This window comes from Eurosta solidaginis, chromosome 1 (assembly GCF_040869045.1).
Source record: "Eurosta solidaginis isolate ZX-2024a chromosome 1, ASM4086904v1, whole genome shotgun sequence".
NCBI classification, from domain to species: Eukaryota; Metazoa; Arthropoda; class Insecta; order Diptera; family Tephritidae; genus Eurosta; species Eurosta solidaginis.
Genome location: NC_090319.1, coordinates 195553175 through 195571288, shown reverse-complemented (window position 1 = coordinate 195571288; position 18114 = coordinate 195553175). Strand labels below are relative to the sequence as shown.

The following is an 18114-nucleotide window of genomic DNA, read 5'->3' as shown; positions in this document are numbered from 1 at the left end:
TAACTACATATGTCCCTTAGAAGTGGTAAGCAAGTGCAAAAAAATTCAGACCCAGAATCCGATTCCGATAATTCAGCCTAAACCTACGAAAGTTTAGCTTCATCTTTGACCGAAGAAGTCACAAACCAGGAAAATATATTTTCTTTGTCAACAGATTTTCCAGGCTTCGAAGATTCTTCCAGTAAAAATTTAACTTGCAATTTAGATTCAAATCTTAACGATTCAAATAGTGCAAAATTAACTTCAATTTCTTCTACTTTAAAATTAGATCTTAGCGACTCAATAGTACAACTTTAGTTAGCCCTTCTTCTGATGACGTAAACCCAGATCTTAACCATCCAATTAGTACAAGCGGGGCCTCTCACCTCCTTCTAATTCAGCTTCAGATCTTAACGATCAAATCATGGGCAACACCTGAGGAAAAGAGAATTTTCATCAACACATGTGCTAATTCTATTAGAGGAAACTACAGTGGTGATCCTCTAGCACTTGATTCTTTTATAGACAAAATAGAATTACTTGAAAAATTCGCTACTGCAGATTTAACTGGCACTTTTGTAGCGTTTTTAAAATCAAAATTTGAGGGTAAAGCCCGTGAATCTAATACCAAGAACAAGTAACTTCAGTCAATAAAATTAAAGTAGCTCTACGTTGTAGGATCAAACCAGACAACTCGACAGTTGTAGCAGGAAAAAATTGCAGCGTTGCACGTTAATAATAATATGTATACAGATTTTGCCCACAAAGTTGAAGATTTAGCTGACTCACTTGAGCGGTATCTTATTATTGAAGGTATCACTCAAGCGAAAGCTCATGAAATGGCTATCGAACAAACTGTTAACGTGTGTTGTTTAAACGCAAAATCGAATTTAGTCAAAACAATTTTAGCCTCAACGGCATTTACTGATCCGAAAGACGTAGTAGCGAAATTAATTGTAGAACAAAAACAACGAAGTAACTGAACGTCAGGTTCTAGCTTTTCGATCACGTGGTAACAGTACATTCAGAAATTCACGTGATAGTTATCGGGGTTTTTACCCAAATCGCAGCTATACTTGTTATAGAAATAATAGCTCATTTTCATACAACGACAACCGTAACGGCAGCAATAATCAAAGATATGGGAATTATAACGGAAATAGATACCAAAATAGCAGCAATAGTAACACACGTTCAAGTACAAATGCTAATTCAAGCAATAGTAAAAAAAGAAGTAACAATGCAAGATCATCCAACGGTAGAGGTAGAAATGCAAACGTACGCGCTTTAAACGCGAGTGCCCCTCGGGAGCGAACACTGGGGGAGGACGAACTAAGCGAATAAGCCGAATTTTCCTCACAATAGGCCATCTATTGTTTAAATTTAAATTATTCAGATTTCATAGAGTTACACCTTAACGAGTCACAAAAAATTTTGTTCTTTCCTAGTAGACACTCAAGCAGACATTTCTTTAATAAAAATATCATGTCTAGACAGTAATATTTCATTAAATATGAATGACTTTATTAACATTACCGGTGTCACTTCAAATTCAGTTTCGACTTTAGGTAAAATTACCGTAAATTTAAATTTTTCAAATTTTCTATTAAATATACTTTACATGTAGTTAAATGAAGACTTTAGTATTCCCATCGATGGCATATTAGGTAAAGATTTTCTGAAAATTAACAAATGCATTATTAATTATGAAAGAAATAGTATTTCCTTTTGGGTAGGCAATGAAAAAGTCGCGATACCAATCCTACTTTGATTTAGGAGATTCACGGAGCCACTTTTCGTGGACTCGCAGGAAATTGAAAAAGGCGTTTTTACAGCTAGGTGCATTCTTTATTCCAGTAACCCAATAATTAAAGTCATAAATACCACGGATGATATAAAGTATGTGAAAAGAAACAGTATTCGGACAGAAAAAACTTTCAAATTATAATGTTTGTACAATTAACAAGACAGAACAGAAGACAAACATACGAAAAAACTGACTTCAATTTTTAAAAATCAAATACCTCAACATGCTCGTAGAAATTAATTGATCTTTGCATAGATTATGCCGACATTTTCGCTCGTTGACACGCCAGAAAACAATTTCTTAGTAGGATTGCTGGACTCTGGAGCTAACGTCTCTAAAACTAGGAAAGGATTGTGAGAAATTTTTAGAAGTGAATGGTCTGAAATATCACCCACTGCAGGCTTTCGTATATACAGCGGGTGGTAACAAGCGAAAAACATAAGGTTGGATTTCTTTACCCGTGACTTTCAAAAATAACACCAAAACTATTCGTTTTATCTTGTACCTTCGATACTTCGAGAAGCCTACTTCGGAGTTGACTTCTGGAAAGCATTCGCGTTAGCTCCTGATATATTTCCAAGTGTAGCGTGTTTAGAAGTTAGCGCAGAAAAGGATGAAGAACATAGCGCTTCCCAAGGCCGTCGGTTCTATGTACCGGAGCGACTCGGCATTTTTCCCGACCAAGGACTGCCATTTCAGTGTACCCTTATTTAATTTGTTGCGTCCCCTCCCACAAATTGTCATCCTACCAGGACCTCCTCGCAGCGGGACTGCTCCATATTCTCTTGCTCCGGAAGGTATCGAACCCAATCCGGGTCCGTCTCCTGACCCCGTTCCTGAGAAATGGTTTTGCTGCATCTGCTCAGAAAAAGAATCTTTTTAGGACGGTCATACTCTTGTCAGTGTGTCTCGTGTAAGGGATGGTTGCATCGGACAGGTTGTTCTGGGCTAGACCCCAAAACCAGACGTCCACGTAACTTCTATAAATCTTTTGTGGCTAATAGCTGCTCACGCCCTAGGACGTCCCGTATTCTGCATCTGTGTAGGTCAGGGAAACAGACTCTTAGTCCCCTACCTCCCTTTGCACCGTTTGCCAGCACAGAATATATACGTTTGCGACATCCGCCCAATGCAGCTCCTGCCATGGACGGTGCCACTTTCCTAAGATGTTCTGGTCTCCGCTACGGCAACCTCCCGAAGGGTTTCATAGAGCCATGTTGCCAGCCGTATACCCAAATACACCAGGTACCCCAATGCTTACCCAAGGACGTCTAGTCCCAGGGCCACAACAGCAATCGCGTTCTGGCCGTCAACAACCCAGGCGGTAGTCACCCCGTCACTTATTCCAGAGTGGCGACATTTCCCCTATGCACTTCAGAATTCTGCAGATAAACTGTAATGGATTAACTGGAAGATCACGGAGATAGTCGACTTTATGAATCGGCACAACACCCGCATTGCTGCGATTCAAAGGACTAAAACTCACAACAAGATCTGCATTGCAGACCTGTTCTGGGTATAATGCCCACAGAAAAGATCGCAAGAGCGGAAATGGAGGCGGCCTACCGTTTATCATACACCAAACTCTGCAATATCATATTTTTGATCCCGACATCGACCGCAGGGACAGTGTCTTAGAACGTCAAGGATTATCTGTCCGGTCAGGCGATGCAAACCTCGAAATCATCAACATCTACATCCCTTCTGTCACCTGTTTGCCCCAGTAGATAACGCCCTGATATCAACGGCGTACTCACTGGAAACAATCGCATTATCTTAGGCGATTTCAGTGCCCATCACGATCTATGGCCATTCAAACTTGCGGGTGGACAGTAGGGGTGAGATGTTGGCGGATCAAATAGAAGACATTCTGTACAATAAACGGACACGCCCCCACACGTATGGTAGGAAGCTGTAACAGTTCGCCGGATATTTCAATTGTGAGCGCAGAACTCGTAAACTGCGTCAACTGGCAGCCGATGGTAACATTGGCATCCGACCACCTGCCTATACTTATTTCGCTTGAGCGTTCCGCCGTCTTCCTCGTCGCAGAAAAACGCACTTTCATTAACTTTAAAAAAGGAAAATGGGACGATACAAATCCTTTACAGACAACCGCTTTGCTGCCCCTCCCTATCCCAACTGATGCCGCCAAGGGGAGCTTGCTTTCCGCAAGGTCATTGAATCGGCCTCGGCCTCGTTTCATTCCCGCCGGTTGAATTCCCGAAATTCGGCCCACTTCCCTGCAAAGGCCGCAAGTTTAGCGAGAGGACGTGACCTTATAAGACAGCTCGATTCCGGCGACCCCCCAAATAAAGGATATAAACCAACGCATCAGATTGCTTGTGGATGAACACAAGCGGGCGAAATGGGAGTAGCACCTAAGCGGTTGTAACCTCTCTGCCGGTGTAGGTAAATTTTGGTCATTGTTAAGTCCATATCGAATCCGTCCTAGGCGCAATTACAAAGTTTCCATCGCCTTTGGCGACAAAGTTCTGTCGGATGCGAAAAATGCGCGAGCGCTTTCTGCCGAAAATATATAATGCATTCTACGGTCGACAAAAATAGACGGAGGACCAACAGACACGCACATAAACATAAGTTCAGCGCGTCACCAATTACCATCACCGCCAAAGGGGTTGAGGATGCCATCGGTCATGCTAAACTATCCAAAGCAGTGGGCCCAGAACGGTATAGCCATGCCGATGCTTAAAAGCCTAGGGAAAGAGGGTTTCAAATATTTAGCACATATCTTCAACCTGTCTCTTTCCACCTTTGTCATACCCGAAAAATGGAAAATGGCCAAGGTGGTCCCGATGCTAAAGCCTGGAAAACCAGCTAACATAGGAGAGTCATATCGCCCGATATCTCTCCTATCGCCAGTAGCCAAGACGCTTGAAGCCATTTTGCTCCCCTACTTCAAAGCAAATTTGCAGCTAGCCTGTCATCAGTATGGCTTGGAACTTGGACGTCCCAAATGTCGAACGTTTTGCAGTTACTGGCCTGCCAAAACACTGTCACTCAGAACCGCCACGGGCTGTCTTCTTATGTCCCCAGAACACCATCTACATAATGAGGCGAGAATACTCCCCATCAGGGAGAGAAATGAGATTCTAACCAAACAGTTCCTGTTGAATAACCAGAACCCTGGGCATCCCAACACACATCTAGTTGATGGGCCAACACCGCCTAGGGACTAAGGAGTCATATCCGTAATCATTTTGAGGAAATACGGCACCTTAGAACTCAGCCGTATGAAGCAAAAAAAACACAAGCAGGTCCTCCAAAACAGGCGTCGGACCTTTATGCCGGAAATTGCCCGGTGAACCCAGTACTCAGAGAACAGTACCCAAAACTTGCGGAAGAGGAATGCATACTCCCCAAGGAACGCGCGTCACTCTGGCTCAACTTCGTTCTGGATACTGTAACAGGTTAAACTCTTACATATCCAGAATCAACCCCGACATACAAAATGTATGCCCCGCTTGCAATGTGTCCCCACATGACACAAATCAACTCTTCAATTGTAATGTGGAACCAACGCCTCTAACACCCCCTTTCATTATGGTCCACCCCCTGTCGAAACAGCAAGTTTGCTTGGACTTCCGTTAGAGGATATTGATGACAATTTGTGATCGGTCGCAGCTATTAGGTGGGGCGAAACATTGCTACAACAACAACAACAAAAAACAACATAAATAATTTCCCTGATTTGACAAAAAAGCAGAAGACCGAATTGCATAAGGTAATAGAGATGTTCCCGTCATTTGAAAAGTTAGGTTTGGGGCAAATACAGCTGTTCGAGCACCATATTGATACGGGCTACGCTGTTCCGATCAAAAGCAAGCCTTTCCCTCTCTCGCCACACAGGCAAGCCGAAGCGTTTAGGGAAATAGACAGGTTGCTTGAAATGGGAGTGATCGAGGAATGGAACTCACTGTGGTGTAGCCCGGTGGTGTTAGCTCGAAAACCAGGGATGTGCATTGACTCCAGGAAGGTTAACGAGGTCACGAAGAAGGAGTTGTACCCGTTGCCGCATATCAACGGCCTGTTGAGTAGACTGAAGGACACGCACTATATAACAACGGAATTGACCTAAAGGACGCGTTCTTCCAAATTAAATTAATGGAATCATCTAAGGAGAAGACAGCCTACGCCGTTCCGGGAAAACCACTGTATCATTTCAAAGGGATGCCGTTCGGCCTATGCAATGAACCGCCCGAGAATTAGCAGACTCATGGATAAGGTAATTGCATAGAGCTTGAGAATGTTTTCATTTACTTGGATGATCTAATGGTATTCAGCGCGAATTTCAAGGATCACATGAACCTGCTAGCGGAAGTGGAGAACTGTTTGAGGGATGCCGGGCTTACCATAAATGTTAAAAGAACAAATTTTGCCAAAAGGAGATTCGATACTTGGGATATTTGATAGGTAGCTGGTGTTTAAAGGTAGACCCAGGGAAAATAGAAACCGTTAAGAATTTCCCAATTCCGAAATCTCCTCGTCAGGTGCGTAGGTTCGTTGGCATGGCCAAACTGGTATAGGGCGTTCATCACTAACTTCGCTGATCTAGCAGGTCCCCTAACGGATTGTCTTCGGAAATCGCCCGAACCATTCAAGCTTACCTCCGGAGCTATAGAGGCCTTCGAAAAACTTAAGTTTGTAATACAATGCGACGCTTCCAAAATAGGTATTGGCGGGGTGTTATTCCAGGTCGATGATGAGGGCGCTGAGCATCCAATCGCGTTCGTTTCGAAAAAGCTGAATAATGCTCAACGCAATTATACAGTAACCGAGCTGGAATGTCTCGCCGCCATAGTCAGCTTCCGACCCTATGTTGAAGGATTACCGTTTCGGATTATCACGGACCACTCCAGTCTCAAGTGGTTCATGACTCAAAAAGACTTGAGCGGGAGGTTGGCGAAGTGGTCGCTCCTGCTGCAAAGATACGACTTTAGAATGGAACATCGCAAAAGCATCCTGAATGTAGTACCCGATGCGCTTTCGCGGTTTGATGCCGACGAGTTGACTTTTACCGCCACACCCGGGGAAATAGATTTAGTCTCCCCTGAATTTAACAGTAACGAATATCTAGATTTGATTAGGACCGTCACTCAAAACGAGGGGTCGCTTCCCGACTTACGAGTGGTGGATGGTGTAATTTTCAAGAGAGTTAAATTTCGTAAGGGGGAAGGGGAAGAAAACTCGTTATGGCGTTTGTGGTTGTCGAAAGGACTGACGGAGGAATCCGTGAAATTGGCACATGACGCCAACCAGAGTTACCATGGTGGGTGGAAGAAGACATTAGAACGCATTAGGCAAAAATACATCTGGCCACAGCAACCTAAGGACGTTCGAGACTACGTGAGTAAGGTCGATACTTGCAAACTCGTAAAACCTACCAACCAACAGTCCAGGCCACCTACAGGCAGTAGCCACTCTTCGGAAAGGCCATTTCCGCGGTTATATTGCGATTACCTAGGGCCCTATCCTAGATCTAAACAGCGAAATTAATTTATTTTTAACACGCTTTTATTAGCTTGGCCTGTATGTAACCGAATTTTTGAGCTTAATTTTCACCGGTTTCTAGAAGTCTGATTAATTTGAAACTTTGCATATGTATCAGGGAGCGATGACAATGCATTAATGTGTGGTGTGGTGACATAAGGTCAACGGCCATAAGGTCAATTGGCCTTATTACCACTTTGAAAGGCCATAAGTTTCATTGAAACTTTGCACACATATCAAGGCTCGATGACAATGCATTGATGTGCTGGTGCGGTGACATAAGGTTAACGGCCATAATGTCAATTGGCCTTATTAACACTTTGAATGGCCATAAGTTTGACTGAAACTTTGCACACGTATCAAGGCTCGATGACAATGCAATAATGTGATGATGGGGTGACATAAGGTTAACGGACATAAGGTCAATTGGCTTTATTACGACTTTGAATGGCCCATAAGTTTGATTGAAACTTTGCACACGTATCAAGGCTCAATGACAATGCATTAACGTAATGGTGTGGTGACATAAGGTCAACGGCCATAAGGTCAATTGGCCTTATTAACACTTTGGATGGCCATAAGTTTGATTGGAACTTTGCGCACGTATCAAGGCTCGATGACAATGCATTAATGTGGTGGTGTGGTGACATAAGGTCAACGGACATAAGGTCAATTGGCCTTATTAACACTTTGAATGGCCATAAGTTTGATTGAAACTTTGCGCACGTGTCAAGGCTCGATGACAATGCAATGATGTGATGGTGGGGTGACATGAGGTTAACGGACATAAGGTCAATTGGCCTTATTACGACTTGGAATGACCATAAGTTTGATTGAAACTTTGAACACGAATCAAGGCTTAATGACAATGCATTAATGTGATGGTGTGGTGACATAAGGTCAACGGACATAAGGTCAATTGGCCTTATTACCACTTTGAAAAGCCATAAGTTTCATTGAAACTTTGCGCACATATCAAAGCTCGATGACAATGCATTAATGTGCTGGTGCGGTGACATAAGGTCAACGGCCATAAGGTCAATTGGCCTTATTAACACTTTGAATGGCCATAAGTTTGATTGAAACTTTGCGCACGTATCAAGGCTCGATGCCAATGCAATAATGTGATGGTGGGGTGACATAAGGTTAACGGACATAAGGTCAATTGGCCTTATTACGACTTGGAATGACCATAAGTTTGATTGAAACTTTGAACACGAATCAAGGCTTAATGACAATGCATTAATGTGATGGTGTGGTGACATAAGGTCAACGGCCATAAGGTCAATTGGCTTTTTACCACTTTGAAAGGGCATAAGTTTGATTGAAACTTTGCGCATGTATCAAGGCTCGATAACAATGCATTAATGTGGTGGTGTGGTGACATAAGGTCAATGGACATAAGGTCAATTGGCCTTATTAACACTTTGGATGGCCATAAGTTTGATTGGAACTTTGCGCACGTATCAAGGCTCGATGACAATGCATTAATGTGGTGGTGTGGTGACATAAGGTCAACGGACATAAGGTCAATTGGCCTTATTAACACTTTGAATGGCCATAAGTTTGATTGAAACTTTGCGCACGTGTCAAGGCTCGATGACAATGCAATGATGTGATGGTGGGGTGACATGAGGTTAACGGACATAAGGTCAATTGGCCTTATTACGACTTGGAATGACCATAAGTTTGATTGAAACTTTGAACACGAATCAAGGCTTAATGACAATGCATTAATGTGATGGTGTGGTGACATAAGGTCAACGGACATAAGGTCAATTGGCCTTATTACCACTTTGAAAAGCCATAAGTTTCATTGAAACTTTGCGCACATATCAAAGCTCGATGACAATGCATTAATGTGCTGGTGCGGTGACATAAGGTCAACGGCCATAAGGTCAATTGGCCTTATTAACACTTTGAATGGCCATAAGTTTGATTGAAACTTTGCGCACGTATCAAGGCTCGATGCCAATGCAATAATGTGATGGTGGGGTGACATAAGGTTAACGGACATAATATCAATTGAACTTATGACCACCCCAAATGACCATAGATTTGAAACCTTGCACATAATGCGAAAAACGCATTCCTTTATTAATGATAGAAGTGGATGCATGGCACATCTACGAAAGAGCATACTGGAGCCCCTTTTAACACGCTTTTATTAGCTTGGCCTGTATCTATCTATGTATCTATGTATCCATGTATGTATGTAACGGAATCTGGAGTGGAGCAGAGAGCCCCGGTAATGCAGAGCTCCGAACTCCGTTGCACCTTTCGAAGCATTTTAAGATAGGTACTTTTAGCTAGTGCAGGCCACCAGACCAAGGCACCATAAAGAAGAATCGGGCGCACAATGGCTGTGTAAATCCAGTAGGTCACCTTAGGGGAGAATCCCCAGGAGGTGCCAATTGCCCTTTTGCAGGTGAACAGCTCTGCTGCTGCCTTCTTGGATCGCACCACTATATGGCCACTCCATAATAGCTTCCTATCCAGAATGACTCCCAAATATATGACTTGACCGCTAAACGCTAAGAACGTACCCCCAATTCTTAGCGGTGTTAAATTTGGTACTTGGTACCTCCTCGTGAAGAGGACAAGCTCGGTTTTATCCGGGTTGACTTATAAACCTGTTCCGGGTTGTACTCCTGGATCAGCTCCAGGATGTCAGCTGGGTTCGTTGGTGTCACTGAAACCCAGGCTCTAGCCTTGGTCGTGAGGGGATATCACGCGCCTCCACTACCTTGAGGCGCCCGTCCGGATATACCACCCCTATCAGCGTGACGGCGGCCCTATAGAGGTTTAGCGACCTGGCGTCATCACAGGCAATTAGCTTGACGTTGCCCTGGAACTACCCTGCATCGGTGTAAGATGGCGGTGGACCAGGGTTGTCTTTCTTACCTTAACGGCCACCGTAGCGAGCGCGGCCTCGATCCACTTCCACTGTTGTTTCGCGATCCTGCCATCTTCGGTGCTCTCGTCAATAATGCCAATGATCTGCCGACCCTTGGCAATTTCGGCGAAAGACCGCGTCCAGCCTCCCTGCGTCTTGGCCATTTTCGGTACCGTGGGGTTGGATTCATCCATGGGCCGCTGGCGTTTCGAGGTTTCATCACTCTCGACTAAAACTTTTAAAATTACTTGAACTAAAACATTAAAAATAAATAATAGTTTAAAAAAACTAAAAAAACACGCTTTTATAGGAAACCGAACTAAAAAATGGAATGTAATTTTCAATTAAAAAGAGTTTATATAACAGTAGTAGAAGGTCAAACAATCGTTTATAGTTAATCACCTCAAAATAAAATTATAATAAAATTTAAGTTATTAACAGAATAATTTAATTCACAGTAAAAAGCGTGGAGTGCTTGATATTGAATGTTACAATCATTATATTGGCAACTATCTGAGAGGAAGGATATGAAATGTAGTCAAATGCACCCCACGCATTTTACTGTGAATTAAATTATTCTGCTAATACTTTAAATTTTATTATAATTTTATTTTGAGGTGATTAACTATAAACGATTGCTTGATCTTCTACTACTGTTATATAAACTCTTTTTAATTGAAAATTATTTTCTATTTTTTAGTTCGGTTTGCTATAAAAGCGTGTTTTTTTAGTTTTTTTAAACTATTGTAACGAATGTTAGCAGCACTGAGCGGTGCTATCGTCTCTAAGCCGATGCTAAGCAGTGACGCGAATTCACATCCATAGATCAATCATTATGTATCTACATAAATGAAACAATAATTTCGTCTACACATATGTACCATGTACGTATACGAGCAGCGGAGAGTCAATGCACCTACACATGCATATATCTGAGATACTCCTATAAGTATGCAATGAGGAAAACTATAAAATTGTGCAATTGTAGTTACAGCTGAGAAGTTTGAGAGCTGCTGGACTAGTAGATTCTGGAAGCGCCTAGAAGATGCGAAGCTTGAAATCAAAGAGTATAAAAGGCGGCAATTCAGTTTGATTTGAGTTGTCAAGCAGTTTCGATTAAGGCGATATCTATCGAGCAATAGCAGTATTATTTTGAAAGTCAGTTTCATTTAAGCTATCAGTTTGGTTATTGAGCCAGCTAATTGCAAAGTATAAGTGTTATTGTGAAGTACTTTAATAAAGGCCATTTTTCCATTATTCAATATTGGAGTTATTTATTCAACAGTTTAGTGATACGAACTTTGCAAGAAGGCAAATAAGAGGATTTGCAAGCAAATTCGTTACAATTGGTGTCAGAAGAGGAATTGTTGAATAAATTCCAGAGAACAACAACATGGCAAAGTTCAGTGAATTGAAGATTCAGCAACTGAAGAAGGAGTTGGACAGTCGTGGATTGAATACAACCGGCAATAAACTCGAACTCCAGGCACGACTACGAGAGGCAATGGAATTAGAGGGAATTAACGTGGAAGAGTATGTCTTTCATCTTGATGGCGAGGAGACAACAAAAATTGAAGAGAAAAACGAAACATCCCAGACAGTTACCAGCACAGACTTGAATATGATATTGGCTGCAATATCTGCACAAACATCGACAGTAGCATCAATGTCGTCGCAATTGGCATCCCAGTTGGAAGCGCAAGAGGCACGTATAACAGAAATGTCATCACAAATATCCACCAACATGTCATCACAACTGGAAGAACAGAAAACTTATATGTCATCACAGATGTAATCCCAAGAGACACGAATAACATCGAATATTTAAGCACAGGAAACACAAATTTCTTCACAACTGGAAGAACAGAAGACGTATATGGTATCCCAACTGGAATCGCAGGAAACCCGTATAACATCACAATTGGAACAACAGAAGACATATTTGGCATCTCAACTGGAAGCGCAAGAGGCACGTATTTCTGAAATGTCGGCACAAATTTCGGAACAGGTATAATCGCAGCTTTTTGGGAAACTGTAAGAGCAGGATGCAAAAATTTTACAACTCGTTGACAAAATTAATGCCGAAATAGAAGCGTTAAAAGGTTGTTGTTGTTGTTGTTGTAGCAATGCTCGCCCCACCCAATAGGCGCGACCGATCACAAATTGTCATCAATATCCTCTAACGGGAGTCCAAGGAAACTTGCCGTTTCAACAGGGGTGGACCATAAGGAAAGGGGTGTTAGAGGCGTTGGTTCCACATTACAATTAAAGAGATGGTTGGTGTCATGTGGGGACACATTGCAAGCAGGGCATACATTTTGTATGTCGGGGTTGATTCTGGATAGGTAAGAGTTTAACCTGTTACAGTATCCAGAACGAAGTTGAGCAAGAGTGACACGCGTTTCCCTGGGGAGTATGCGTTCCTCTTCTGCGAGTTCTGGATATTTTTCTTCAAGTACTGGATTCACCGGGCAATTCCCGACATAAAGGTCCGACGCCTGTCTATGGAGTTCACCAAGGACCTGCTTGTGTTTTTCCGCTTCATACGGCTGGGTTCTCAGGTGCCGTATTTCCTCAAAATGCTTACGGAGATGACTCCTTAGGCCCCTAGGCGGTGCTGGTTCGTCAATCAGATGTCTGTTGGGATGCCCAGGTTTCTGGGTATTCAACAGAAACTGTTTAGTCAGCATCTCATTTCTCTCCCTGATGGGGAGTATTCTCGCCTCATTATGCAGATGGTGTTCTGGGGACATAAGAAGACAGCCCGTGGCGATTCTGAGAGCAGTATTTTGGCAGGCCTGTAGTTTCTTCCAGTGGGTGGTTTTTAGGCTTGGCGACCATATGGGTGACGCGTAGCACGTAATCGGCTGGCTAATTGCTTTGTATGTGGTCAAGAGCGTTTCTTTATCTTTTCCCCAGGTACTGCCAGCAAGGGATTTGAGGATTTTATTACGGCTCTGAATTCTTGGAACAATTGCGGTTGCGTGCGCACCAAAATGTAGATCCTGATCAAACGTCACACCCAAGATTTTGGGGTGTAGGACAGTCGGTAGCGTAGTGCCATCGACGTGGATGTTCAATATAGTCGACATTTGGGGCGTCCATGTTGTAAATAAGGTCGCGGAAGATTTAGTCGGTGACAATGTCAGGTTTCGCGAGGCGAAAAAACTGGAGAGATCAGGGAGATAGCCGTTTATTTTATTGCATAGCTCATCGATCTTTGGGCCTGGGCCTGTGGCAATTATTGTGCAGCCATCGGCGTAGGAAACGATTGTGACTCATTCCGGTGGTGAAGGTAGCTTAGATATGTAGAAATTAAACAAAAGCGGGGATAGGACACCACCCTGTGGCACCCCTTGTTTAATTCTCCTTTGTTTTGATGTTTCGTTTCTGAATTGCACCGATGCCTGCCGACCACCCAGATAATTTGCGGTCCACCTTTTAAGACATGGGGGAAGGGTGGACCCTTCCAGGTCTTGCAGTAACGAGCCATGGTTGACCGTATCAAAAGCTTTTGATAGGTCTAACGCTACGAGTACTGTTCTATGGTGGGGATATTGATTCAAACCGCAATTTATCTGGGTGCTAATGACATTTGGCGCGGAGGTAGTGCTATGGAGTTTTCTGAAGCCATGCTGATGAGGGGCTAGCTGCAAATGTGCTTGGAAATAAGGGAGCAAAATGGCTTCAAGCGTCTTTGCCACTGGCGATAGGAGAGATATCGGACGATATGACTCACCTACGTTAGCTGGTTTCCCAGGCTTTAGTAGCGGGACCACCTTGGCCATTTTCCATTTCTCGGGTATGACAAAGGTGGAAAGAGACAGGTTGAAGACATGCGCTAAGTATTTGAAACCCTCTTTCCCTAGGTTTTTAAGCATCGGCATGGCTATGCCGTCTGGGCCCACTGCTTTGGATGGTTTAGCGCGACCAATGGCGTCCTCAACCTCTCTAGCGGTGATGGTAATTGGTGACGCGCTGAGTTTGTGTTTATGTGCGTGTCTATTGGCTCTCCGTCTATCTTTGTCGACCGTAGGATGCATTATATATTGTCGGCAGAAAGCGCTCGCGCATTTTTTCGCATACGACAGCACCTTATCGCCAAAGGCGATGGAAACTTTGTCTTTGTGCTTAGTCGGATTCGATAGGGACTTTACGGTGGACCAAAGTTTACCTACACCGGTAGAGAGGTTACAACCTCTTAGGTGCTCTTCCCATTTCGCCCGCTTGTGTTCGTCCACAAGCAATCTGATGCGTTGGTTTATATCCCTTATTTGGGGGTCGCCTGGATCAAGCTGTCTTATAAGGTCGCGTTCCCTCGCTAAGCTCGCGGCCTCCGCCGGGAAGTGGGGCCGGATTTCGGGAATTCTCCCGGCGGGAATGAAATGTGCCGATGCGGATTCAATGACCTTCCGGAAGGCACGCTCCCCTTGGCGGGCATCAGTCGGGATAGGGAGGGCAGCAAAGCTGCTGTCTGTTGCAGATTTATATTCTTCCCACTTTCCTTTTTTGAAGTTTATGAAAGTGCGTTTTTCGGTGACGATGAAGTCGGCAGTACGCTCGAACGAAATAAGTATGGGCAGGTGGTCGGATGCCAATGTTACCATCGGCTGCCAGTTGACGCAGTTTACGAGTTCTGCGCTCACGATTGAGATATCTGGCGAGCTATGACAGCTTCCTACCATACGTGTGGGGGCGTCTCCGTTTATTGTGCAGAACGTCGTTTCGTCTATTTGATCCGCCAACATCTCACCCCTACTGTCCGCCCGCAAGTTTGAATGCCATAGGTCGTGATGGGCATTGAAATCGCCTAAGATAATGCGATTGTTGCCAGTGAGTAAGGCCTCGATATTAGGGCGGTATCCACTGGGGCAACAGGTGACAGGAGGGATGTAGATGTTGATGATTTCTAGATTTGCATCGCCTGACCGGACAGATAGGCCTTGACGTTCTAAGACATTGTCACTGCGGACGATGCCAGGATCAAATATATGATATTGCACAGAGTGGTGTATAATAAACGCGAGGCCGCCTCCATTTCCGCTCTCGCGGTCTTTCCTGTGGACATTATAACCAGAGCAGGTCTGCAATGCAGATCTTGCTGTGAGTTTAGTCTCTTGAAGCGCAGCAATGCGGATGTTGTGCCGCTTCATGAAATCGACTATCTCCGTAATCTTCCCAGTTAGTCCATTACAGTTGAACTGCAGAATTCTGAAGTGCATGAGGGGTGACGCCGCCACTCTAGGGGTAAGTGAGGGGTGACTACGCCTAGGTTGTGGAAGGCCAGGACGCCATTGCTGTTGTGGCCTTGGGACTGGGAGCCCTTGGGCAAGCATTGGGGTACCCGGATGATTTGGGTTTGCGACCTGGCAACATGGCGCGATGAAACCCGTCGGGGGGTTGCCGTCGCGGAGACCAGAACATCTAGGAAAGTGGCACCACCCAAGGCAGGAGCTGCATTGAGCGGATGTCGCAAACCTATATATTCTGTGCTGGCAGACGGTGCAAACGGAGGCAGGGACTAAGAGTCTGTTTCCCTGACCTGCACGATTGCTGCCAGAAAAGAGGGGGGGAGAAGAAGACGGGGGCAGGGGCTGATGCTCAGCATTGCTACCAGCTCTACTACGAAGGTAGTAGTCATGAGTGGTATCAGCTGTTTGAGTTGTTGGCGCCGTGGGGCGCGAGCAGCAGCGGGTACTTGTTGTGGCTTGCTGAGCAGCGAAGCTGCTGGAAGGTAGTGGGGATACGCTTAGGCGTAGACTACGGGACGCCCTTGGGCGTGAGCAGCAAGGAGCCACAAAAGATTTATAAAAGTTACGTGGACGTCGGGTTTTGGGATCAAGCCCAGAACAACCTGTCCGATGCAACCATCCCTTGCACGAGACACACTGAACAGAGTATGACCTCCTAAAAAGATTCTTTTCTGGCAAATGCAGCAAAACCATTTCTCATGACCGGGGTCAGGAGACGGACCCGGATTGGGTTCGATACCTTCCCGGAGTAAGAGAATATGTAGCAGTCCTGTTGCAAGGAGCTGCTGGGAGGATAACAATTTGTGGGACGGACGAAACAAATTAAATGGGGTCACACTGAAATGACAGTCCTTGGTCGGGAAAAATCCCGAGTCGCTCCGGTACATAGAACCGACTGCCTTGGGAAGCGTTAAAAGGTCGTATGGAGCAGTTACAACTAAACCGCCCAGCTGTTTCAGCAAGCAATCCAAAGGTAAAAACACCATCATTTGACGGTTCTGTTCCTTTCCAGGTCTTCAAGCTACAGTTTGAGAAGACCTCAGCAGTGAACAACTGAAATGCGGAAGATAAAGTTGCTGCACTGTTCGTGGCATTGAAAGGGCCTGCAGCGGAAATCTTACAGACGATTTCAGAGTGCGAACGGAACAGTTATGAAGCATTGATGGCTGCTGTAGAACGACGTTATGGAAGCGAGCATAGGAAACAGATATTCCATATTGAGTTGCAAAACCGTCACCAAAGAGCGAATGAGGCTTTGCAGGAGTTTGCCTCGGATGTTGAAAGGTTGGCTCATCTTGCAGATGCGGACGCACCCGTGAAATACACCGAGAGGGTAAAAATCCAGAGTTTTATAAATGGCATACGGGACGTGGAAACGAAGCGAGCTACATACGCAAACCCAAAGCTGACATTTGCTGAAACGGTATCACATGCATTGACTCAGGAAACGGCCTCACTATTGAGTAAACTAGCATACAAAGCTCATCGTGTGGAAGTGGAGAGACCAGATTGGTTAGACATAATTTTGGAAGCACTGAAGGGATCACAACAGAAAAATGTCGGAGTTATTAAATGTTTCAAGTGCGGCAACCCAGGTCATATTGCACGACATTGCAGCACCGGTGTCAATAGCTCCAACAATGTGGGTGGCCGTAAACGCTGAGCTGAAGGAGATGAGCAAATCTCCAAGTCCACTCAATCGTTAAACTAAAGCGAGTCAGCCGCAAGGGGCGACAGCTCACAAATTGGAAGAAGGTCAAACAGTCTTACTGTCGGAGGACATGTGGACGGAAAGGAACGTTTACTGACTGTAGATACGGGTGCATCTCATTCCATCATTCGAGCGGATTTAGTCAACAAAAGATAAGACCATTGCTTGGAGCAAGATTGCGTACAGCCACTGGAGAAAACAGCGCGGTTCTAGGAGAAGTATCATGTGAAGTCTCAATCGGGACCGTCACGGTAGTACACAATTTTATAGTGGCAGAGACTGGGGATGAAATCATAATTGGAGTGGATTTCTTAATCGACCAGGGCTTCAAGATCGACATGCAAAGCAAGATGATGCGATATAAGAACATGGATGTACCACTTAATTTCGGCTACAAGAGAGGCTACAGCAGTAAACGAGTGCTGGTGGAAGAGAGTCAGCAAAAACCACCAAAATCAGAAGCAGTCATCTGGGCAAAGGTTGATGGAGATTATGGGACAAACAAATTGTGGGTTGTCGAAGCAGCAAATAAATCACCACTGAATATACTTGTAGGAAAATCCCTGACTATGACAAAACAAGATGGACGTTGTGACAGACTTTTCCTTTGACTTTGCCGGGGTTAGCCTCAGTCCGTCCAGGGTTCCTGAAAGAAGAAATTTCTACCGGTCCTTCTAAAAGAATAACCTTGTTTATTTCGTATAAAAACGTTATCAAATTATTTATTTAGTAAAAATTCTATTCTACTCCTAGCTGATTCCCTTGCTTTGTAAGAGGTGACTGAGGTAATAAAGCCCTCGGCCAACCTCTGCGGTCGAATGGAGTAATAAAGCCTTCAGACGAGTACACTTTTAGTACAAATGAAGTGAAAAACCTTCAGGTGTACTCTTGGTCGGTAGTGATAAAACCTACCGACTCGTATGCCTGTCTCCTACTCTCAATTTCAATGCGAACTCGT

At 44.3% G+C, this 18114-nt stretch overlaps 1 protein-coding gene across 7 annotated transcripts in view; it reads right to left on the bottom strand.

Moving 5' to 3' along the window:
• Nepl16 (Neprilysin-like 16) overlaps positions 1-18114 on the bottom strand; it is a 2088045-nt gene that overhangs the window by 346883 nt on the left and 1723048 nt on the right. The gene's annotated exons all lie outside the window — the stretch shown is intronic.